The sequence below is a fragment of the Pristiophorus japonicus genome, chromosome 15 (assembly GCF_044704955.1).
Source record: "Pristiophorus japonicus isolate sPriJap1 chromosome 15, sPriJap1.hap1, whole genome shotgun sequence".
Taxonomy (NCBI): domain Eukaryota; kingdom Metazoa; phylum Chordata; class Chondrichthyes; family Pristiophoridae; genus Pristiophorus; species Pristiophorus japonicus.
In genome coordinates, this window is record NC_091991.1 from 136,806,592 (window position 1) to 136,831,936 (window position 25,345).

At 47.8% G+C, this 25,345-nt stretch overlaps 1 long non-coding RNA gene across 2 annotated transcripts in view; it reads left to right on the top strand.

The window, feature by feature from the left end:
• The first annotated feature begins 8,145 nt into the window (after window positions 1–8,145).
• Window positions 8,146–25,345, top strand: part of LOC139281058 (uncharacterized) — a 41,158-nt gene continuing 23,958 nt past the window's right edge. For both annotated transcript variants that reach the window (XR_011596816.1, XR_011596815.1), the window contains exon 1: window positions 8,146–8,254. This is a non-coding gene — a long non-coding RNA (uncharacterized lncRNA). The remainder of the gene's footprint in view (window positions 8,255–25,345) is intronic.

Genomic DNA, 25,345 nt, shown 5'->3' on the forward strand with positions numbered 1-25,345 from the left:
CACGCATCCATGTGGACCAAGCAGGTCCTTTCATGGGAAAAATGTTTTTGGTTGTAGCAGATGTCTACTCCAAATGGATTGAGTATGCCATTTTAAATTCAAGCACATCCTCTGCTACGGTAGAAAGTCTACGGGCAATATTCGCCGCCCATGGTCTACCAGACGTCTTGGTCAGCAACAATGGCCCATGCTTCACAAGCACTGAATTCCAGGACTTCATGGCAGGCAATGGAATCAACCATGTCAGAACGGCCAGGCAGAACGAGCAGTGCAGATAATCAAACAGGGGATGCTCAGAATCCAAGGGGATTCCCTACAAAGCCGCTTATCACTCCTCCTGTTGGCCAATAGATCCCGACCACACTCGCTCACAGGGGTCCCACCCACAGAGCTGCTAATGAAAAGAATGCTCAAAACCAGGTTATCCCTTATACATCCGACTATGAAAGAAATTGTTGAGAGCAGGCATCAGTCACAATGTGACTATCATGACAGGAGTGCGAGGGCGCGATGTATTGATGTCAATGATCCTGTTTTTGTCCTTAATTATGCTGCAGGGCCCAAATGGCTTGCAGGCACTGTGATTGCCAAAGAGGGGAAAAGGGTTTTGGTAGTTAAATTTACCAATGGACAAATCTACCGCAAACACGTGGATCAAACTAAAAGGAAGTTCAGCAACCCCATAGAAGAAGCAGAGGAAGAACACGATGTAGAGTTTACTCCACCACAGGTGACCGAACACCGGAACCAAGTGGAGGAGAGCCCAGTCACTGTGGGCAGTCCTGACAGGCCTGAGGCACCACAAACAGCAGACACTCAGGCTAGCGCCCAACAACCGGAGCCCCAACTCAGGCGCTCTACAAGGGAGCATAAACCATCAGAGAGACATAACCTGTGATCCCAATAAGACTTTGGAGGGGGAGGTGATGTCATGTATTCAACTGTCATTGTAACCCATGTATAAGCTGACCCAAGTTGTGCACCTTGAGAACACTGACCACAGGGGGCGAACTTGTGGGAGACACTCCTACCCTGGACTTTCAGGTATAAAAGGGGAAGCTCCACCCACCGTCTGTCGCTTGAAGTCTTGGTAATAAAGATAACTGGTCACAGAGTGATCTTCTCTCAAGTACATCTGTAGTGGGGAAAATGCTTGAAGCTATCATTAAGGAAGAGATAGCGGGACATCTAGATAGGAATAGTGCAATCAAGCAGACGCAACATGGATTCATGAAGGGAAAATCATGTTTAACTAATTTACTGGAATACTTTGAAGATATAACGAGCATGGTGGATAGAGGTGTACCGACAGATGTGATGTATTTAGATTTCCAAAAGGCATTCGATAAGGTGCCACACAAAAGGTTACTGCAGAAGATAAAGGTACGCGGAGTCAGTGGAAATGTATTAGCATGGATAGAGAATTAGCTGGCGAACAGAAAGCAGAGAGTCGGGATAAATGGGTGCTTTTCAGGTTGGAAATCGGTGGTTAGTGGTGTGCCACAGGGATCGGTGCTGGGACCACAACTGTTTACAATATACATAGATGACCTGGAGGAGGGGACAGAGTGTAGTGTAACAAAATTTGCAGATGACACAAAGATTAGTGGGGAATCAGGTTGTGTAGAGGACACAGAGAGGCTGCAAAGAGATTTAGATAGGTTAAGCGAATGGGCTAAGGTTTGGCAGATGGAATACAATGTCGGAAAATGTGAGGTCAATCAACTTGGAAAAGAAAACAGTAAAAGGGAATATTATTTGAATGGGGAGAAATTACAACATGCTGCGGTGCAGAGGGACCTGGGGGTCCTTGTGCATGAATCCCAAAAAGTTAGTTTGCAGGTGCAGCCGGTAATCAGGAAGGCGAATGGAATGTTGGCCTTCATTGCAAGAGGGATGGAGTACAAAAGCAGGGAGGTCCTGCTGCAACTGTACAGGGTATTGGTGAGGCCGCACCTGGAGTACTGCGTGCAGTTTTGGTCACCTTACTTAAGGAAGGATATACTAGCTTTGAAAGGGGTACAGAGACGATTCACTAGGCTGATTCCGGAGATGAGGGGGTTACCTTATGATGATAAATTGAGTAGACTGGGTCTTTACTCGTTGGAGTTCAAAAGGATGAGGGATGATCTTATAGAAACATTTAAAATAATGAAAAGGATAGACAAGATAGAGGCAGAGAGGTTGTTTCCACTAGTCGGGGAGACTAGAACTAGGGGGCACAGCCTCAAAATACAGGGGAGCCAATTTAAAACCGAGTTGAGAAGGAATTTCTGTGGAATTCTCTGCCCAGGGAAGCAGTTGAGGCTAGCTCATTGAATGTATTCAAATTACAGATAGATAAATTTTTAACCAATAAGGGAATTAAGGGGTATGGGGAGCGGGCGGGTAAGTGGAGCTGAGTCCACGGCCAGATCAGCCATGATCCTTTTGAATGGCGGAGCAGGCACGAGGGGCTAGATGGCCTACTCCTGTTCCTAATTCTTATGTTCTTATGTAAGTATGGGCCTCGTGTGCATTTATACTGTATAGTAAGGACATATTAGAGCCAGTCTCTGAGCTGCTGCTTGCTCGTGTCAGATCAAGTGATGCTGCTTCTTCAGGAAGGCTGGCCCCCACTTCCTGGAGGTCACTGAGGCCTCCACATTCTCAGCAACTGAAATGAAAGCGAGGGACATGTGTAGCATTCAGTGCAAAGGGTGAGCAGAGAGAAATGAGTGGCTACTGAGAGTAGCTACAGTTTGTCAGGCAGTGTGTGCAGATAGAAGTGAGAAGGGAAAAGAAGCATATGATGTGAAGACGACCTGAGCGAAACCTCCTCCAGCAATTCGCCCGCTGTCCAAAATGTCTATCATGTCTGGCTCAAGTGGGGAGAGAATGTACAGGCAGCATCTGGCTTCTCCAATCACCTTCGCTGCCTCATGTTGTGCGCGACCTACTCTTGCAAGAAAGGTGTGTATGTGTGACAGCCTTATGAGCTGTTTTGTGAAAGCTCCTGTCATGGTTGAATAGTGCAGATGTCACGTGCAAGGAGTGAAGTGTGGAGAAGTGATGGTTGCAATCGTGTTGAGAGTCGGAGGTACAGCATGTGTGAGTAGGAGGGGAAGGGGATGTAGTGGTGTGGTGCAGTGATTGTAGGAGAGTGAAATGAAGCGGAGAAGGCAAGTGTTGCGAGTAGTGAGGTTGCAGGAGAGAATGGTTCAGGTGAGGGAAAGATTGCACACCTTGACAACGCTGGCGAAGTCACTGAACTTTTTGCAGCACTGCAGCCATGTCCTGGGAGCTAAGGTCCTGGCATTAACTTCTTCATACACATCTTCAATCTGTCTTCTCAGCTGCTGCCTTGAGAGCTTTCTGCCCACAGCCCCCGCCGCCCCCACCCCACACCGGGTGGAACATGATCTCCTTCCTCTTGCCAACAGCCCAAGGCCTCCCAACAATACACGGAGAACCTGGGTGCCCACTCTGCACCTCCTGCAGCTATTTTGTACTTTTATGAAGGATGCCTGCTGCCTTCCGCCAAAGTGTGCTTCCCCTTTAAGAGTCGCTGGCTGCCTTTAAATGCCGATGCTCAGTTTCCCGCCCCCACAAACAAGTACACAGCCAATAAGCAGCACGGGTAGCACCCGTTACACGACTGTCCCATTAAAAGGACCAATCCCAGCACCAACTTCCCGCGGTACCTGCAACCATGTGAACAGGCTTGTGCTGCCCCCACTTCCCCACCCCACGTGCCCGATTGAGTTACTCAGCTCTTGTGTCTAGATTTTACATCTGCTGCTTCAGAGTTGTGATCACCACTGGGTATGTCCAGTAGATGCCACGGCACAGTATGAAGAGAGAACACTGGAAATAGTTTATATAGTTAGAGCATCTCAGCTTATAAAACATGCAGTGGTTCTCACAGCGGATTATTTCCTTCACCTCTGCAGCTACTATTGATTTATATGTTTATTCTTAGATGCTGTTTGAGCTGCAATATAAATGATTAATAATAGGGTTTCTTGTTTGCCAATATAATTTTGTCTTTCTCCACCATAATAACCCATGTAATGATCTTCGGTAGTACCTTAGACTGTTAAAATATCAGAAAAATACATTTAGCAAAACAATTAGCAATCAATTGCAGTTAGTAATGTTTTTATTTTGTTCTCAGGGTGTGGCTGATGCTGGCAAAAGATGCACTAATTCCCCATCCTTATTTGCCCTGAGCAGGTGATAATGGGCCTTCTTGAACTGCTGCAGTCCTTGTGGTGATGGTGCTCCCACGATGATGTCAGGTCGGGAATTCCAGGATTTTGATCCAGTGACAATAAAGGAACAGCGATAGATGCCCAAGTCAGGATGTTGTGTAACTTGGAGGGGAAGGTTCAGCTGTGTGAGAAGAGCTAAGCCGCCCCAGGGAGCACTACTCTGCTAATAACACAAGCCCAGAGTTTCTTAGTGTCGACATCTGTCCGGCATTATAGGATCAGGACTTCAGTCACCTACAAGAAGTCTGAATGTTGACATGAGAGAGATGGACCACTATTGCAAAAGATGGAGATGTAATCCAAGTGCTAATAAGACAGTTTAAACCACAAAAAGGCCAACAAATATCTCAACATCTTCCTGAATGGGCACAAGCCAGACCATTACCCAAAGCCTGTATAATCTAGATGTTACATTGGGCCATACCTTGACTTTCACCCTAATAAGATTTCACTGACAATAACGACAAGATAGAACTTGATCAGCAAACGAACTGGTTCAACCTGGGGAGCCAAAATCTGGACACTGTCCAATGATCCCTGCTGAAAAGTGTATGCATCGGGTGAACATAGCATCAGGTTAGCTGTGATAATGCCCTCTGTTGCAATAGTCTGCCCCACATATGATGAGATTACTTGGGAAAAGTACTGAAGCAAGCCTTTGTTCACAAAACTAAGACGCAATATAAGTCATCACCTTCAGACGAGGAGGGAGCAAGGGGAGAAAATTGGAGACATATAAAACGTTGTATATGTGGAAGTTTTCATACACTTTGATATCTATCACTTGTTTATGAGTTTAGATGAATTGCAACAGATAAGCTGGACTGAACAAATGCTCCATGTATTTGATGCCCAGGTGATTAGTAAGATCCAGGTACCAATAGTCCTCTGTTTGGTATCATTCTGGTCTGGACCACAGATTTTGAGACAGTTGTTAGTTCTCAAATCTGGGCTAAGTGTAGTTGTATTCAACAAAAACTATAGAGCCGATCTTAACCCCATTCGCCCGACAGAAATTGGGCGGGCGGGCAATTAAACTGGGTGCTGTGACTTATCCCCACTAATCCCGCTGCTTTCCTGCGGATTGTAATCATAATAAGCTCTATTGAGCAGGCGAGAAGTAAATCTACAGATCGCGCTCTGATGATGTCAAGTCCATCATTATCTTAAGTAAAATACTCCGGATGCTGGAAATCTGAAATAAAAACAAACAATGCTGGAAATACTCAGCAGGTCAGGCAGCATCTGTGGACAGGGAAACAGTCAATGTTTCAGGCTGATGAGGTGCTGTTCCTTGAGCTTACACTATTCCAGCGAAGCTCAATGTAAGAGTCTGGGAACGGAGAGGTCAGAGTGGGAGCGGAGCGGAGAATTAAAGTGACAGGCGACCGGAAGCTCGGGGTCACGCTTACGGACTGAACAGAGGTGTTCCGCAAAGCAGTCACCTGATCTGCGTTTTGTCTCCCCAATGTAGAGGAGACCGCATCGTGAGCAGCGAATATAGTATATTAAACCAGAAGTATAAGTAAAGCGTTATTTCACCTGGAAGGAGTATTTGGGGCCCTGGACATTGGCATGTGTTGCATCTCCTGCGCTTGCACGGGAAGGTGCCGTGGAAAGGGAAGGGGGTGTTGAGGGTGATTGAGGAATGGACCAGGATGTCACGGAGGGAGCAGTCCATTCAGAACACAGAGGGGAGGGGAAAGGAAAATGTGATTGGTGGTGGGATCACGCTGGAGGTGGCAGAAATGGTGGAGGATGATCCATTGAATGTGGAGGCTGGTGCGGTGAATGGTGAGGACAAAGGGAACCCTATCGTGGTTCTGGGAGGAGGGGAAGGGGTGAGAGCAGAAATGCGGGAAATAGAACGGACCTGGTCGAGGGCCATGTGAACCATGGTAGATGGAATTCCTCGGTTGAGGTTAAGGGAAGATATATCGAAAGCACTAGTGTGGAAAGTGGCATCGTCAGAGCAGATGCGAAGGAGACGGAGAAACTGGGAGAATGGAATAGAGCCCTTACAGGAAGTGGGGTAAGAGGAATTGTAGTCCAGGTAGCTGTGGGAGTCAGTGGGCTTATAATGGATATTGGTTGAAAGCCTATCCCTAGAAATGGAGACAGAGAAGTCAAGGAAGGGAAGGCAAGAGTTGAAGGTGGACCATGTGAAGGTGAGGAAAGGGTGGAAATGGGATGCAAAGTGAATGAAATTTTCTAGTTCAGGGCAAGAGCAGGAAACGGCACCGATACAGTCATCAATGTACCGGAAAAAGAGGTGAGGGAGGGTTTCCTGAGTAGAACTGGAACAAAGAATGTTCCACATATTCCACGAAAAGGCAGGCATAGCTAGGACCCATGCGGGTTCCCACTCTATCACAGACCTTCCCTTTTGTTCTTTCCTCCCCTCCCCACTTTCCCTGCCCCTGCACTTGCTTAAAATCTGTTACATCTCTAACTTTTTCCAGATCTGACGAAAGGTCATCGACCTGAAATGTTAACTCTGTTTCTCTCTCCTCAGATGCTGCCTGACCAGTGTTTGAGTGTTTCCAGCATTTTCTGTTTTTATTCCATCAGTATCTTGTTAGCCGTCACTAACCCTTGCCCTTCACAAGTTTACTAAAAATGACATCTTAGTGCCTTTTCCTTGTTTGAGTTCTCAGTAAAACCATCACAATTGTAACACATTTCAATAGAAGCTGATGCCATCCTTGTTTTGAAAGCTTTTGTTATATATTATGCCACTGTGAAGAATAATGAAGAATAATGGAATACTTTCGTGTTTGAATTTCCTGATCATAGTCACTGCACCAGCTTTCTTGAATTTAAACTGGGAGAAAATTAGCAGCTCGTACTTTGAAATATTTTTCTCCATTGCCCCAGATTGGCAAATAAAGGTTAACATTTTTATTTTAATCATTTCTAAATTTCCAGGTAAGTTAAAATCCCGACCACAAAATAAAAGAGGAATGAATGAGGAAGGATCTCAATGAATGTTTAAGGTTTTATAAGATCACTTCCTTAAAAAATACATTTCAGTAGCACTGAAGAAGTTATATGGGAAAATCTCCTCTGGAAAAGGATACGGCCACAGATAACGAGACAGTCTGCAATGCTGACTGTACCACGAGGCAAGATGTTTTTGTCAGTCTCAGACTCTGAAGAGCAATCTAGAGGAACACTTGAAGTCGTTCGGCAATGAACTCCACCATTTGTACTTTTAATGTTTCTTTTATACAGGAAGAACTCTGAAAATCCGATATCTGCTCTGGCAGCAGATCAGACCTGTTTTATTTCATAAGTGAAACCCATATCAAGGGGGATTTGAGATAAAGCAAATTGAACATTTCATGTTCTAACCTATCTCAGTCTTTTTAATATGATGAAGATTTATTGTAGCAGCTTCCTTTTCAGCGAGCTCCTTCCACCTGCTTCACCAGTTCAGACACATTCATCCAACTTCACAGCCTGCCAAAATGTCTTTGTTCACTTAGCGCAGTCCTGTGTGTGCCCGCTCTGCCCTTCTGCTCTCGCTGCTAAAGTCTTGCTCACAGTATTTTAATGGGAAGGAAAATTCTGTTTAAAATATGAGTCGATAATTACTACCTCTGTCATGAGGTGCTCAGCATCTCTTTTGCAGTGTGTTGTAGACGCTGGTGTATAGGGCCCAAATTTCCCCCTCCGTTTTTTTCGGCGCACTTACCTGAAGTGCGGCGACTTTCTGCTCCCAAAATGGCGCCGAAAATGAAGCTCCGTAATCTCCCCGCTCCTTGTACCATCCTAGGCCTCGGCGTGGCGTCGCAAAAGCAGTGGGGGGGGGGGGGGGCGGAGCTACAGCCCTGCGCCAAAAACACTGCCGGCAGCTATGTGCGCAGTAGCTCCTCGCCCTCCCAGCGTGTCCTGCAGGCTGTGAGCCGCACCCCACGCTCGTCGCCCCTATCCCAGGTCGACTGGTCTGCCGCACAGGCCGGCCACTGCCTTCCCACGCTGAGAGCTACAAGAGACAGGTTGGTAAGGGGAAGAGTTTTGATCAGGGGGAGGGGAAAGAGTTTTGATCGGGGGGCAGGGGGAAGAGTTTTGATCAGGGGGAGGGGAAAGAGTTTTGATCGGGGGGAGGGGAAAGAGTTTTGATCCGGGGGGGGGGTGAGGGTAAAGAATATTCAAAGATTTTCCAGTACTTTAATATCTAGCTATCTTTACAGTATCTTATGGCTCACCCACTACTGCATAGAATTCTAAAATATTACTAATTATCAGAGTCACACTACGCAATGCTGAACACCAAAATTTAAGTTTACATTTTGACATGCTTTTTTTGTTAAGTCTAACGTTTTAAATTTCTAAACCTAGTCAGGGCAATTCTTTGGTGCTGCAGAAGTCAAAATCCAATGTGGTGTTATGCCGCACACGAATCCATTAGGCGAGAGCGTTGGTGCTCTTGATCTATTATTTACAAAGAAAACCCTCCCCTTGCTTAAGTGGCCCCTATACTTCAGCCTTCATTATAAGATCATTTTTATTCTTGTAAAAACCCTATACTCAGTTTAATCAGGCTGATAGCACCTACACCCTGTCCAGTCTCGCTGCTTGGGATTTAAAAAAAAACTAGCATTCCTATCATAACACTGTTATTTGGAGACTACCTGCGCTGATTTCTTAACTCTCCGCAAGGGTTTACTGTGCGGCCACAAGTGGCCACATACGCTGGTTTAAGTTAGTTTGGAGCAACTATTAGCTGTCCAAACTGGCTTAAATGGCCAAAACAGGCATAGGTGGCTGGTAACGTCCCCTTTTGAAAAAAAAACTAAACTAAAAACAATCCTAACTAACTCACTTACACTGTGGCAAATTGAATGTGCAGAATGGGGATGTTTAAGATACTCCAGAAAAATCAAGTTGCTCCAAAAAAAAACGGAGCAACTCTTGGGGAAATTTGGAGCACCAGATAAAATTCTGCACAGAGCAGCAAGAGCGCTGTCAGTCAGGAGTAAAATATAGCCGAACAACTCCCTGCGGCAGGTAATTGTGAGGAGTGATTCCTGTTGATTTAATAGTTTTCAATGAATAATAATCAACTGCACCTCGGAAACTAACAACAACAAAAATAAATTAATTGGCAGGGAAGAGCTTCTGCTCAGTTGCTAGCTTGACAGGACAAGCCATTTCGGGAATAAATAAGTTTGTATTGTTATGTGGTGCAACATTTGGAGGTTCTGTAAGTGCATTGTAAACAATCGTACTAACTTTAAATTGGAATGCAAATTTAAGTGACAGCAGTTTGAATAGGCAGCGTATTTTGAAACCTAATTGTTCAGAGCAATACACGGTTGTAGCCTAAGCAACTATGGAGTGGATACTCCCCCGTTATCCCACCCAAAATGAAGGTAAAAGGGGGAAATAAATTGGACAGTGGGGTCTACCACCCCAAATTGTATTTCCTTCCCCCCCTCTTCCCCACCACTGGCTACAAAAACTGGCGGGGGCGTGGAGCCCAGTATCCCCACACATTCACCTCCCACATACCCACCCATGCTCGCAATCTCCCCAGGACTGTTGTGTGAATGATGGTGATAGAAACAAAGAAACATAGAAAATAGGTGCAGGAGTAAGCCATTCGGCCCTTCGAGCCTGCATCACCATTCAATACGATTATGGCTGATCATGCAAATTCAGTACCCCATTCCTGCTTTCTCTCCATATCCCTTGATCCCTTTAAGAGCCACATCTAACTCCCTTTGAATATATCTAACCAACTGGCCTCAACAACTTTCTGTGGTAGAGAATTCCACAGGCTCACAACTCTCTGAGTGAAGAAGTTTCTCCTCATCTCAGTCCTAAATGGCTTACCCCTTATCCTTAGACTGTGACCCCAGGTTCTGGACTTCCCCAACATCGGGAACATTCTTCCTGCATCTAACCTGTCCAATCCCGTCAGAATTTTAAAAGTTTCTATGAGATCCCCTCTCATTCTTCTAAATTCCAGTGAATATAAGCCTAGCCGATCCAGTCTCTCTTCATATGTCAGACCTGTCATCCTGGGCATCAGTCTGGTGAACCTTCGCTGCATTCCCTCAATAGCACGAATGTCCTTCCTCAGATTAGGAGACCAAAACTGTACACAATATTCAAGGTGGGCCCAAGGTTGCAGCAGGAATGACCCCAAATGGAGGGAAAAGGGCTTGGAGTTGCCTCCTGTCCATGACTTTAGCAAGGCTTTTGATAAGGTCCTGCATGGTAGACTGGTCATGAAGGTTAAAGCCCATGAGATACAAGGCAAAGTGGCAAGTTGGATCCAAAATTGGCTTGAAGGTAGGAAGCAAAGGGTAATGATTGATGGATGTTTTTGTGACTGGAAGGATGTTTCCAGTGGGGTTCCACAGGGCTCAGTACTGGGTCCCTTGCTTTTTGTGGTATATATCAACGATTTAGATTTGAATATAAGGAATATGATTAAGAAGTTTGCAGACAACACTAAAATTGGCTGTTGGTTGTTGGTTGGTAATGAAGAGGAAAGTCATGGGCTGCAGGAGGATATCAATCTACTGGTCAGGTGGGCAGAGCAGCGGCAAATGGAATTTAATTCAGAGAATTGTGAGGTGATGCACTTTAGGAAGGCTAATAAGGAAAGGGTATACACATTAAGCGGTAGGCCACTGTTGTGTATGTATAATGTATGTACTGTAACCTTAGACCACAGAATGTATCTTCACACTGTATACACCATACCTGTGCCACCAGAGTGTGCTACTGGTGGAGACCTAACGGTCACCTGCACACTGCGGGTAACCAAGTATAAAAGGGAGCTTACCTCATTGTGTCCTCACTCAGGGAGCTACAATAACCGGACTAAGGTCACAACAGTTCAAGTACAATACCCTACCTCATGGAGTCATTACTAGAGTGCTTGTACACATAACAACTGGCGACGAGATTACGAATTTCCACGCGCAGCATGGCTAACCTACGCAACTTTCAACAATTCGCTGATGGAGAAGATTGGGACGCCTTTGTGGAAAGGCTCGAACACTTTTTCATCGCGAACGACCTGGCGGGAGACACACCGACCTCGCTGGCTGATAAGCGTAGAGCCATCCTGCTCAGCAGTTGTGGGCCCACTGTCCATGACCTCATCAGGGACCTGCTAGCCCCAGCGAAGACAACAACCAAAACGTACGTAGAGCTCGTAACAATAATACAGGATCAGCTCAAAACTAAAGAGAGCATCCTCACAGCCAGACACCAGTTTTACACCCACCGGCGGCCCGAAGGCCAAAAAATTGCAAAATATGCTGCAGACCTGAGACGAATGGCTGCACCATGTGATTTTGGCGACCATCTCACCGAAGCACAAAGGGACATCTTTGTTATTGGAATCGGCCACGAGGGCCTCCTCCACAAGCTGCTCTCTGCGGACACTACGGCCACCCTGCAGAAGGCAATTAAGGTGAGCCAGGCATTCATGATTTCGGCCTGCGATTCCAAGAGGATGATGACTCACCCTCAGGACTCTAACCCGGAGAGTACAATGAACCGAATGGTGCCTTTCAGAGGCAAGGCTGCTGCCCCGCGTCCTGCAACCCTGAGTCCGCCACACAGCTGGCGCTGTGGAGGAAATCACAGGGCCCACCAGTGCTGATACAAGGACTATACTTGCAAAGGTTGTAACACTAAAGCTCATCTCCAGTGGATGTGTGGAAGAAACTTTACTCACCAAGTCGCTGAAGAGTTGGTCGATCACCCGGGCTCCAGCGCTGATGAAGACAAAGAGAGAGTCTATGAAGCAGCTCAGCCCCTGGAAGAGGTGTATGGAATGTATACTTGCTCCACCGAGAGTTCCCCTTGGAAAATGGAAGTAGAAATCAACGGAGTTCCAGTCTCGATGGAGGTCGACACATGGGTGAGCCAATCGCAGATGAATATGATGGCCTTCGAGAAACTCTGGGACAATCCCGCCGAACGACCCGAAATGCTCCCAATCCAGGGCAAGCTGCTCACTTACACAAAGGACACCATCCCAGTCGTTGGCAGCGTGGATGTCCAGGTATCCCATGGCGGCGCGATGTACAAGCTACCCTTGTGGATCGTTGCTGGGGATGGTCCAACGCTGCTGGGAAGAAAATGGATGAAACAAATCCAAATCTGTTGGAGCTGGGAAAGCCTCCAGGCCCCGACGATCGACGTCCTACGCAGCCCCAAATTTGGATCCATCGCAGCACCTGAGAATCCTACCGTCCAATTTGACTGCATGGCGATGACACAGACTGCACAACTCAATGGCGGAATGATCCAACCCAAACGACCAGACCTCACCTTCCGGGCTCCAGTGGCAGGACTCCGAGGGAAGATCGGCGCAGAAGGTAGATTCCCGGCTTCCGTGGCAGAACCTGGGGAGAAAAGGATCACCGCAGCCTACCTCGTGGAGAGAAAGAAGATGGCGCCCGCACCACGAGGTGAAACATCTGAAATCAAGATGGCTGCGACCAGACCACGAGGGGCAGCATTGAGGGAGCAACACGTGATGCCGAGCAGCAAACCGGATTGGGATAAAGATTGCGAGGCCCTTTTAAAGGAGACCGGCAACCCAGAACAATTAAAGGGACAGTTCCATTCTTTGTACTGCGATGCCGGTGACACTAATGATAAAGATATAATTAACAAATGCAAGTATACAAATGTACCGTTGAACAGCGATGCCGGTGACACTAATGTAAAAGATGTAATTAACAAATGCAGATATCTAAATGTAACCTTGCACCTTAGATGCTGATAGTACACAGGAAAGTGATGTAATTGACAAATGCAAAAGTGTAAAGACAAATAACGATGTTGAGTCGGCTGATTGCAGTCGGAGCCAATGTATCATGTATGCTATTGATGAAATGAGATGTGATGCCGGGTTCTACATGCACGTTGACAAAGCCAAAGGCAACCTCCCGTGGGAAGCACCCAGGACCAGCGGGCTACCCGAATATGTAGCCTGTGCCTCTGGGACCAATGTGATGCTCCAGGGAGGGGGGCCACACACACAATGGGAGCATACCTACTGTAGGGCCAGCGATCAATGCACGGCACAGGCACCACCACTGGCACACTGCCCCAGATCGGCCCTACCTCCCTGGCCAGCTCCGGGAGCAAGAGGCCAGCAACCTCCAGCCCTCCCGACGGGACCTGGGATGACCAGACCCCCACCACTGCTGAAGGGCAGCAAAGAGACCCTGCAGCCCTCAAAGGAGGACAGGGAGGCCACACATTCCTGTGGCTCTGCCCACCAATAAGCAACAGCTACGGCCCTGAGACACAGCCAGGTGAGCAATCCATGCCCACCCAGCTGGCAGGGGCACAGTCCGGTTGCTCTGGAACAAACGTCCTCACCCACTGTCACCCAGACCCCAGGGGCAAGACTGTAATACCACATATGTACCTTACCTGTAAAATGTACTTGTTCCACTACTGCTGAACCTTAAAACAGAGAGTTAACCAATCCGATTCTTTATTCTCTGTACATGCACGCCAATGCAAATGTCGAGCCACACACATGGCCTATGCATTGTGGAGGGGGCGGGGAGGAAATGGATGTATGTAGCCATGGTCAAACATGGTTCACACCCAGAAACCACACAACCCTCACTACAACCTCCTACCGTCCACTGCTGACCATTTCCCAATGTTGTGGCAATAAGGACTTGGGGGTCCACAGGGTGAGAGCCATTCCCCAGCAAAGATAAAGTGCAAGGGCTTTGGGCATTCAAGTCGAGGGCCAGAGTACCCAGTGCAAAAGTCTATGGCACAAGACTTAGGGGGGAGTGTTGTTGTGTATGTATAATGTATGTACTGTAACATTAGACCACTGAATGTATCCTCACACTGTGTCCATCATACCTGTACCACCAGAGAGTGCTACTGGTGGAGACCTAAGGGTCACCTGCACACTGCAGGTAACCAAGTATAAAAGGGAGCTCACCTCATTGTGTCCTCACTCAGGGAGCTACAATAAACAGACTAAAGTCACAACAGTTCAAGTACAATACCCTACCTCGTGCTTGCACACATAACTGCCACTTAATAGTGTAAATGAACAAAAGGACCTTTGAGTGCTTGTCCACAGATCCCTGAAAGTAGCAGGCCAGGTGGATAAGGTGGTTAAGAAGGCATATGGAATGCTTGCCTTTATTGGCCAAGGCATAAAATATAAGAGCAGGGAGGTTATGCTTAAATTGTGTAATACTTTGGTTAGGCCACAGCTGGAGTACCGCGTGCAGTTCTGGTCGCCGTATTATAGGAAGGACATGATTGCACTTGAGAGGGTGCAGAGGAGATTCACTAGGATGCTGCCTGGAATGGAGAATCTTAGTTATGAGGACAGATTGGATAGGCTGGGTTTCTTCTCCTTGGAACAGAGGAGGTTGAGAGGAGACCTTATTGAGGTTTACAAAATATTGAGGAGCCCGGATATAGTGGATAGTAAGGGTCTATTTCCATTGGTGGAGGGGTCTATTACGAGGGGGCATAGTTTTAAGGCGGTTGGTGGAAGGTTTAGAGGGGATTTGAGGGGGGCTTCTTTACGCAGAGGGTTGTGGGGATCTGGAACTCGCTGCCTGGAAGAGTGGTGGATGCAGGAATCCTCACCACTTTTAAAAGATGGTTGAATGGGCACTTAAAGTGCAGTAACCTGCAGGGTTACAAACCTAGAGCTGGTAATTGGGATTTGACTGGATGACCTTTTGTTGGATGGCGCAGATATAATGGTAAGTACTGCAGGGAATAGAATACGGCCAGGGTGATCTCCTGGACTAGTTTCGATCACCTGAATGGGTCGGAGAGGAATTTTCCCAGATTTTTTCTCCCTAAATTGGCCTGGGTTTTTATCTGATTTTTGCCTCTCCCAGGAAATCACATGGCTCCAGTTGGGGTTGAGTGTAGAATGTTTCAGTATAAGGGGTGTCGCAGTTGTGTGGGGCGGACTGGTTGGGCTGGATGCTCTTTGCCTTTCCGTCATTGTTCATAGGTTTATATGTAACCTTTAGGGCTGCTGACCAAGGGACATACGGCTCTTTGTCGGCCGGCGCAGACACGATGGGCCAAAATGGCCTCCGTCTGTAAATTTCTATGTTTCTATGTTTCTAACTCCTGAAGGCCTTGGGCTCAGTCAAGGCTATCAGTGGACAAGCAGTCTTCAGGTGTCTTTAGCACTCTTCTGGCGTGGCACCCCTGCTGCAGTACTGCCATTTACCTGGAAACTATTGGGAGGCTCCCCTGGCCACAAATGGATAACACCAATTGTCTCCGAAGTGTCACAAAGGGTGATTATATCTGCACTTATCTACGTTTCTCATGCCCTGGGTACACACAAATTCTGTACCTAGAAGTCAGAATGAATTCAATCTGGGCCACACACTTTAGCGCACTAGCCCTCCTTAAAAGAACATGGAGACCTTGGAGTACAGTAGACTCCAGATACACTGGGCTTCACAGATCCACAATACCCTTGATCTCAGCTCCATCGCTGGGACAAAAAGTCTGGTGGTTGTGCTGCCTGATGTGCTGTGCCAGTTCTGGTGCGGTCACGCATGATCGACAGATCAGCGCCTGCTCCCAACACTGCAACTCCGGCTTGTTTTAAGAAGTTGGAAGAAAGGGAATCTTTTTCCATTAGTCTGTGCCTCCGCTCCCCTGTGAGCCCATCAGAAGCCAATCCTGTGTCACAGGCCTACAGAGCGGCTGAAGCAGAGAGTGCGTGTGAGAGAGCGCATCACAATGAGGATTGCGGTGTTGCTTCCCTCAATCCATATGAAGTTCGGGACCTGGAACATCAGGACCCTCATGGACAACTCCAACAGCGACAGGCTGGAACGCCACACTGCCATAGTTGCCTGGGAACTTAGAAACTTTGATATCGACATCGCCGCCCTAAGCGAGACCCGGCGGGCAGGGGAAGGCCAGCTCAAGGAACAAGGTGGAGGTTACATCTTCTGCAAAGGGAAACCAGAGGAAGAACGCCGCATTCACGGAGTCGGTTTCGCCATCAAAAATGAGCTGGTCAACCGCCTCAAAAAGTCCCCCTGCAGGGCTAACGAACGTCTCATGACTCTCCGACTCACCCTATCCTGGAACCAATAGGCCACAGTCATCAGTGCGTACGCCCCAACACCTCAAAGAATCCCTGTCCCGCGTCCCTGCGGACGACAAACTGATCCTCCTCGGTGACTTCAACGCCAGGGTTGGCAGGGACACAGACCTCTGGGGAGGGAGGGGGATGATTGGCAGAGAGGGGGTAGGGAAAGCCAACTCCAGCGGTACCCTACTCCTGACAAAATGTCTAGAACGTGAACTTGTCATCACCAACACCTTGTTCCGCCAGAGGACAAACACATGGCAACACACTGGCACCTGCTTGACTATGTCATCCTCCGAGCCAGGGATCGCAAGGATGTGCGCATCACCTGCGCCATGACAGGAGCTGATGACTGCTGGACGGACCACCGCCTAATCCGATCCATCATTGACATCAACATAGCCCCAAAGCGGAGGGGGCAGCAGAAGCAGTGCCGCAAAAAAGTCAATGCCGGGGCACTGAAAAACCCAGCTAAGAGAACCCTATACAGTCAGTGCCTCACAGCTAACCTGGCGTGCCTTGATGATCCCGAGACGCAGAATGCCCACAGTGCTTGGTCTGCCCTCCAAGCCTCCATAACCAGTGCCTGCAAAGAGATGCTCAGTCACTCAACCAGGAAACACCAGGACTGGTTTGATGAGAACGATCAGGAAATCCAAGAGCTAATAGATCGCAAGCACAGGGCATTTCTGAACCTTAAACAACAACCCAACTCAGGAGCAGCAAAGCAGCATTACAGATGGCTTAAGGCTGAGGTCCAACAAAAAACCCAGGGCCTAAAGAACAGGTGGTGGATGGAGAAAGCACAGGAGATACAGCAGCTGGCCGACAGCCATGATGTGCGAGGATTCTTCATCGCAATCAAGGCCACCTATGGTCCAAACACTCAAGGCCCCACCCCATTGCTGGCCAAGAACGGGGAAACACTCATCAAGGACACCGAGGCAGTCAGGGCCCGCTGGAAGAAGCACTTCGAAGATCTCCTCAACCGAGACTCTGCCTTTGACTCGAGTGTTCTCGACTCCATCCCGCAGTATGCTACCCACCACCACCTCAGTAAAATTCCAACAATGCACAAGGTAGAAAAAGCCATAACACAGTTTAAGAACAACAAGGCCACAGAAGCGGATGGAATCCATGCTGAGGCACTGAAGTATGGCGGAGAGGCACTGCTGGCGCGAACACATGACCTCATCTCTCTCATCTGGAGGGAGGAGAGCATGCCGGATGTCATGTATGTAAACATTATAACTGTGTAAGACTTGCCACCAGAGGGCGCACCTGTTGGAGGGCCAAGGGTCACCTGCACACCTCATACAAGCGAGTATAAAAGGTTATCCGTCATGCTGCTTTGGCACTCTGAAGTTTTGTTACAGAGACTAAGTTTAAGCTTCTCAGTCTTGTGGAGTTATTCTAAACATAACACCAGGAGATCTCAGAGATGCAGTGATCGTGACCATCTTTGAAAAAGAAGACAAGATTGACAGAGGAATCTCCCTGATATCAGCCACTGGGAAAGTCATCACTAAAGTCCTCCTCAACCATCTTCTCCCTTTGGCTGAGGAGCTCCTCCCGGAGTCACAGTGCGGATTTCGTCCCCTACAGGGCACAATGGATATGATTTTTGCAGCGCGACAGCTGCAGGAAAAATATACAGAACAGCACCAGCCCTAATACATGGCCTGCTTCGAACTTACAAAGGCCTTTGACACAGTCAACCATGAGGGTCTATGGAACGTCCTCCTCTGTTTGGGATGCCCCCGAAAGTTCGTCGCCATCCTCCGCCTCCTCCATGACGACATGCAGGCGGTGATCCTTACCAGCGGATCCATTACAGACCCGATCCATTACAGACCCAATCCATGTCCGAACCAAGGTCAAACAGGGCTGCATCATCGCCCCAACCCTCTTCTCAATCTTCCTCGCTGCCATGCTCCACCTCACAGTCAACAAGCTCCCCACTGGAGTGGAACTAAACTACAGAACCAGTGGGAACCTGTTCAACCTTCATCATCTCCAGGCCAGGTCCAAGACCACCCCAACCTCTGTCGTCGACCTACAGTACGCGAATGACGACTGCATCTGCACTCATACAGAGGCTGAACTCCAAGACATTGTCGACGTATTTACTGAGGCGTACGAAAGCATGGGCCTTACGCCAAACATCCGTAAGACAAAGGTCCTCCACCAGCCTGTCCTCGCTGCACAACATTGCCCCCCAGTCATCAAGATCCACAGCACGGCCCTGGACAACGTGGACCATTTCCCATACCTCAGGAGCCTCTTATCAACAAGAGCAGACATCGACGACGAGATTCAACACCACCTCTAGTGTGCCAGTGCAGCCTTCTGCCACCTGAGGAAAAGAGTGTTTGGAGACCAGGTCCTCAAAACTGCCACCAAGCTCATGGTCCACAGGGCTGTAGTAATACCCGCCCTTCTGTATGGCTCAGAGACATGGACCATGTACAGTAGACACCGCAAGTCACTGGAAAAATACCACCAATGATGTCTCCACAAGATTCTACAAATCCCCTGGGAGGACAGATGCACCAGCATTAGCGTCCTCGACCAGGCCAACATCCCCAGCAATGAAGCACTGACCACACTTGATCAGCTCTGCTGGGCAGGCCACACTGTCCGCATGCCAGACATGAGACTCCCAAAGCAAGCGCTCTACTTGGAACTCCTTCACGGCAAACGAGCCAAAGGTGGGCAGAGGAAACGTTACAAGGACACCCTCAAAGCCTCCCCAATAAAGTGCAACATTCCCACTGACACCTGGGAATCCCTGGCCAAAGACCGCCCTAAGTGAAGGAAGTTCATCCAAGAGGGTGCTGAGCACCTCAAGTCTCATCGCCGAGAGCATGCAGAAATCAAGCGCAGGCAGCGGAAAGAGCGTGCGGCAAATCTATCCCACTCACCCTTTAACTCAATGACCTATCTGTCCCACCTGTGACAGAGACTGTGGTTCTCATATTGAACTGTTCAGCCACCTAAGGACTCATTTTAAGAGTGGAAGCAAGTCTTCCTCGATTCCGAGAGACTGCCTATGATGATATGATGATACAAGTTAAAGTGCAGCTGAAAATGTTTGATAAAATCATACATAACATCAGGCAGCTGGCTGACAGATCTGGAAACATGATTCCCAGACATGCCGCATATGGATTGACCGCACCACATCGCAATGATGCCGGTGTGCCAGTTTTCAGTATTCCAATGCTTTGGAGTTCTGAAATGTATCAACCCATCTTCCCTCTCAGCTGGGCATAAAAGATCCCATGGCACTATTTCGAAGAAAAGCAGGGAAGTTATCCACAGTATCCTGGCCAATATTTATCCCTCAACCAACATCGATAAATCAGATTATCTGGTCATTGTCACATTGCTGTTTGTGTGTGCTTGATGTGCGTAAATTGGCTGTTGTGCTTTCCCACATTGCAACAGTGACTTCAAAAGTACTTCATTGGCTGTAAAGCGCACTGGGACATCCTGAGGTTGTGAAAGGCGCGATATAAACATACTTTCGTTTGTTCGTAGTTGTATATTTGCTACTGGATTTTGGCCAAATGATGAGCTGTCTTGGTAATAGAAGTATAGTATGACCAGTGTATAGTTGACCTTGTTATAACTTACACTTGGAAGTTGTGCCGAGGTTATTTCCTTGTCAGCTGAAGCGGTGGTGAGAATCCAAATGCAATCGATGTAAGTTCCGTGCTTTTTCAGTTGTGACTCCTGCTCAAGAGCCACTCAGCTGTACAAATTATTATTTTTTATTATACATTCGTAACCATACACACCATGTTCCTTTTTATAGAGTTGATATACATCACACACTTCTATAGTTTAACACATTTGTTTTTAAAATCATCTTGTTCTGACCTTGTTATTGTTCTGGTTGTTCTCAGTCTACTTGCTGTTAATTACAGCGTTGTGTTGATTTTTTCAAAAGCCTGCTGGTTAGAGGCACTCTATACAGTATCTGGGCATGGTACAGTGAATACTCACTCCAACAACATCATGAATGGAGAATGCTGCTCAGATCACAAACAAAGCTGGGAATCTATACAAGTTATGCACTGTTAGTGTTTCACATTTGGCAAAAATATATTTGCTGCTCATGAATGATTTCTGAATTATTCAGCATTGTTACTGGGGCCAGAAAAGCTGTCGCCTGGTATTAATTAAACAAGCAGCAGACAACATTGCTAAGTTTCATACATAGTATATTTAGACTGTACGTCCTTTGGCTGTGAACTGAATGGATAAATATCTCTCCATTATGCCTAAGGCATTGGAACTGCATTCTGCAGTTCCCATTCCCTCTGCCATGTATTCAACTGTCATTGTAACCCATGTATAAGCTGACCTAAGTTGTACACCTTGAGAACACTGACCATAGGGGGTGAACTTGTGGGAGACACTCCTAACCTGGACTTTCTGGTATAAAAGGGGAAGCTCCACCCACCGTATGCCTCTTGAGGTCTTGGTATTAAAAGTAACTGGTCACAGAGTGACCTTCTCTCAAGTATGGGCCTCGTGTGCATTTATACTGTATAGTAGGGACATATTATTGGTGACGCAGTTTACCGGGGTCGACAGGCAGGTTAAACCAGATGAGGGTAGCCGATGGGTATTACCCCTCGGTGACTTTCGGGACCAGCTCACCCCAGCATGTGAAGTCTATTGCGGTGGATTGGGTGGAGGAAATCAAGTTTGATCCAATGGCCATGAAGGTGGAACAGCAATGCACTGTGGAGTGTATAGGGCATGGCAGAGCACAAAAGACGTCATGGCCATCCACTGCAGCCAACAAAGTCTTCAGTTGTACCAAATCTTGGGCCACTGAAACCCGGCTTCTGCGGAGGAGAGAGTGGGACAGCCCCTGTGCACCGGCCTTCACACTTTAAAAGCATCTATGCACAGGTTTGTGCTAACCATCATTCAACTTACCAAGTCCTGTGGCGATGGGGCAGGGGCGAAGTGACAGGTGGAGGTGATCACTGGGAGTCGTAGCCTCAAACCTGCACGTAGGCGGCCTGTGGGCAAGTGGCCGTTTGACTCTGTATCCAGGGCAGCAGAGGAACCCGCCAGCACCCCGTCCCACCCTCTATAGGACAGCACTGCTCACTCTTCATAAGGGAGCGGCCTAGAAAAGGTGGCCCAACATTGCCTGCCCTTCCATTAACTGGCCAGTTTACCGCGGCTGGCAGTTCAACCCATTCTGCGGTCGAAAATACAGCAACAGTCGAAAACTTCATAACACAAGAAAACAACTTCTCGGACAATGGAACGTTCGCACACTCTTAGACAGAGCTGACACTACAAGACCGGAAAGAAGGACTGCCCTTATTGCAAGAGAGCTGCAGCGTTATAACATCGATATAGCGGCTCTGAGTGAGACAAGACTTGCAGAGGAGGGCTGCGTGAGTGAACTAGGTAGCGGCTACACCTTCTATTGGAAAGGCAAGGCAGAGAATGAGAATAGGATCCACGGAGTTGGCATAGCAGTGAAGACTTCTCTTATGCAACAATTTCCGAATCTGCCTGAAGGGATTAACGAAAGACTTCTGAAACTGCGTTTCCCCCTGAATGCCAAGCGTCACATCACCACTATAAGTGCTTATGCACCCACCCTTCCAAGCCCCGATGAGATGAAAGAGAGGTTCTATGAAGATCTAGACAGACTGGTCAGGTCCACACCTGCTGGGGACAAGTTGATCATCCTAGGTGATTTCAACGCACCAGTTGGAAAAGACAGCAAGCACTGGAAGGGAGTCATTGGACAGCACGGCACAGGAAAATGAAACAGTAATGGCCTCCTCCTTTTGATTATGTGCGCGGAGAACGACTTGACTATCACAAATACTCTATTCAGGCAGGCTGACAAGTACAAAACAACTTGGATGCACCCCAGGTCTAAGCAATGGCACATGATAGACCATGTCATTGTAAGAAGGCGAGGCATCAAGGATGTAAAAATCACAAGAGCCATGCGGGGAGCAGAATGCTGGACAGATCACCATCTAGTCAGATCCACTCTCCAGCTGTACATTGCTCCACTTCAGCGCAAGCGTCCAAAACCGAGCAGAAGTGCCTTTAACACAGCTAGGCTGAAACATCAGTAAGAGCAGTGTGAGCAGTTCCAGGATGACCTCGATAACAGGCTGATGTCTCACGGATTGCTCACCGGCAACACCACACAGAAGTGGACAAAGCTCAAACAGATGCTGACAGACTCAGCAAAGGCAACTCTTGGACTTAAAAAGAAGATACACCAAGACTGGTTCGATGAAAACAACATTGAGATTTGCAAGACGCTAGATGAAAAGAAAACAGCATACCTAGAATGGCAAAATGACCCTTCCTCAATTTCCAAGAGAGACTGCTACAGACACATGCAGAGCAAAGCACAGAGAGACCTTCGCCAGATGCAAGATAAATGGTGGCAGACGAAAGCAGAGAAAGTGGAACATTATGCTGAAACTCACAATACAAAGATGTTCTTCAGCGCCATCAAGTCAGTCTATGGTCCATCAAAACCCAGCACTACTCCACTCCTTTCAGCAGATGGCAGCACTTTGATCAAAGACAGGACTGGCATAAATGAGAGGTGGAGAGAACACTTCAGTAATCTTCTTAATCGACCTTCAACAGTGAACGAAGAAGCACTTGACTCCATACCCCAGCAACCTATCAAAGAAGATCTTGATCTTCCTCCCAGCATGGATGAAGTAAAGAAGGCCATCAACCAGATGAGTACTGGAAAGGCTCCAGGAAAGGATGGAATCCCTGCTGAAATCTACAAGGCAGTAGGCCCAGCAACTCTCGAGGCCTTTCATGACATAATAACCAGCATCTGGGAAGATGAAGACATGCCACAGGACTTCCGTGACGCTATGATAGTTTCCCTCTATAAGAACAAAAGCAATAAAGCAGACTATGGCAACTACAGGGGAATATCGCTTCTGTCCATTGCTGGGAAGATCATCGCTCGCATAGTATTGAACCGGCTAGTGTCTCAGAAGTAAATCTTCCAGAAACACAATGTGGCTTTCGACCTGGTCGGAGCACAGCGGACATGATCTTTGCACTCAGACAAGTGCAGGAGAAGTGCATTGAGCAGAACATGGACCTGTACGCTGTATTTATTGACCTCACCAAGGCCTTTGATACTGTCAACAGAGCAGCACTGTGGTCAATCTTGACGAAACTTGGGTGCCCAAGGAAGTTTCTCCACATCATCGAGCTGTTTCATGACGACATAACAGGTGAAGTGCTTTCAGACGGCACAACCACAGCCCCATTTGCCATCTCAAATGGAGTAAAACAATGTTGTATACTCGTTTCAGTTCTGTTCAACCTATTCTTTACCTGCGTCTTGAACTATGCCATAAAAGATTTGGAGTTTGGGGTCTACTGTTCGACCTCCGTCGCCTTGCTGCAAAGACCAAAGTACGGAAACGGCTCATCCTAGAGGCACTCTTTGCTGACGACTGCGCCCTTATGGCACACAAGGAGAGTGACCTACAATTCATACTCAGCAAATTTGCTGAGGCAACAGATTTGTTTGGCCTAACCATCAGCCTTAGTAAAACTGAGGTTCTCTATCAGCCTGCCCCTGGCACCACAGCACCTGCTCCCACAGTCTTCATCGGCAGTATACAACTAAAGACAGTGGACAGCTTCAAGTACCTTGGCAGTACCATATCAAGTGATGGGTCCTTGGACAAGGAGATTGATGCAAGGATCTGTAAAGCCAGCCAGGCACTTGGTCGCTTGCGCACTAAGGTATTGAGTCACCACCACATCCGACTGTCAACTAAACTGTTGGTGTATAGAGCAGTCGTTCTCTCATCTCTCCTTTATGAATGTGAGACCTGGACACCCTACAGGCATCACATCAAAAAGTTGGAAGCTTTCCATATGCGCAGTTTCAGATCTATACTCCACATACGGTGTCAAACCTTGAGGTTCTGGAGAGAGCACAATCAACTAGCATTGAGGTGATGATCATGCGAGCCCAGTTCCGGTGGGCTGGACATGTCAACCGCATGGATGAGTCAAGGATCCCTCGTCAGCTTCTTCACGGCGAGCTCTGTGAAGGCCAAAGACACCAGGGGCGCTCCCACAAACGCTACAAAGATTACATCAAAGCTAACCTCCAGTACTGTGGCATCCGACCAAAGGACCTCGAGAATACAGCAGCTAATAAAATTCAGTGGCGAACCCTCACGAGGACTGCCTGCCAGACCTTCGAAGAAAGCCGATGTCAACACCTGCGGGACACTAGAGAGAGACGACATCAGGTGGCAGTACTGTCAGCATCAGGCACATCGAAATTCCCTTGTCCGACGTGCAAGAGACTATGTGCATCCAGAATTGGCCTACACAGCCACTTGAAGACATATGCCATTGATGATTAGCACATCAATGTCTTTGTTGGATATGACAGACTACCAATAATTATTGGCGACGAGATACTGAAATTTAAACCACGCGAGCATAGCCACTAGCAATACAGAAGAGAGGTACTGTGTTGGTGATGATTGGGACGACCTTATTGTGAGACTACAGCAAAGTTTTGTCACTAAGGAATGGTTGGGACAGGATTCGGCTGACAAACGCAGGGCTCATCTCCTGCCGGTTTGTGGAGCCAGAACGTATTCCCTGATGAAGGACCTTCTAGAGCCAGAGAAGCCGGCGGACAAGACGTTCGAAGAGCTCAGTAAGTTGATCGGAGGACACCTTAAACCGGCGAGCAGCATGCACATGGCGAGACACCGGTTTTACACACACTGGCGGCGAGAAGGGCAAAGCGTTCCAGACTTCGTGGCAGATCTCCGGCGATTGGCGAGCCTATGTAAGTTCCCAGATGCATGTAGAGCGGAGATGCTGCGAGTCTTTTTTGTTGAGGGCATCGTGCACGCTGGAGTTTTCAGGAAACTGATTGAGACCAAAGACTTGACCTTGGAAGCGGCGG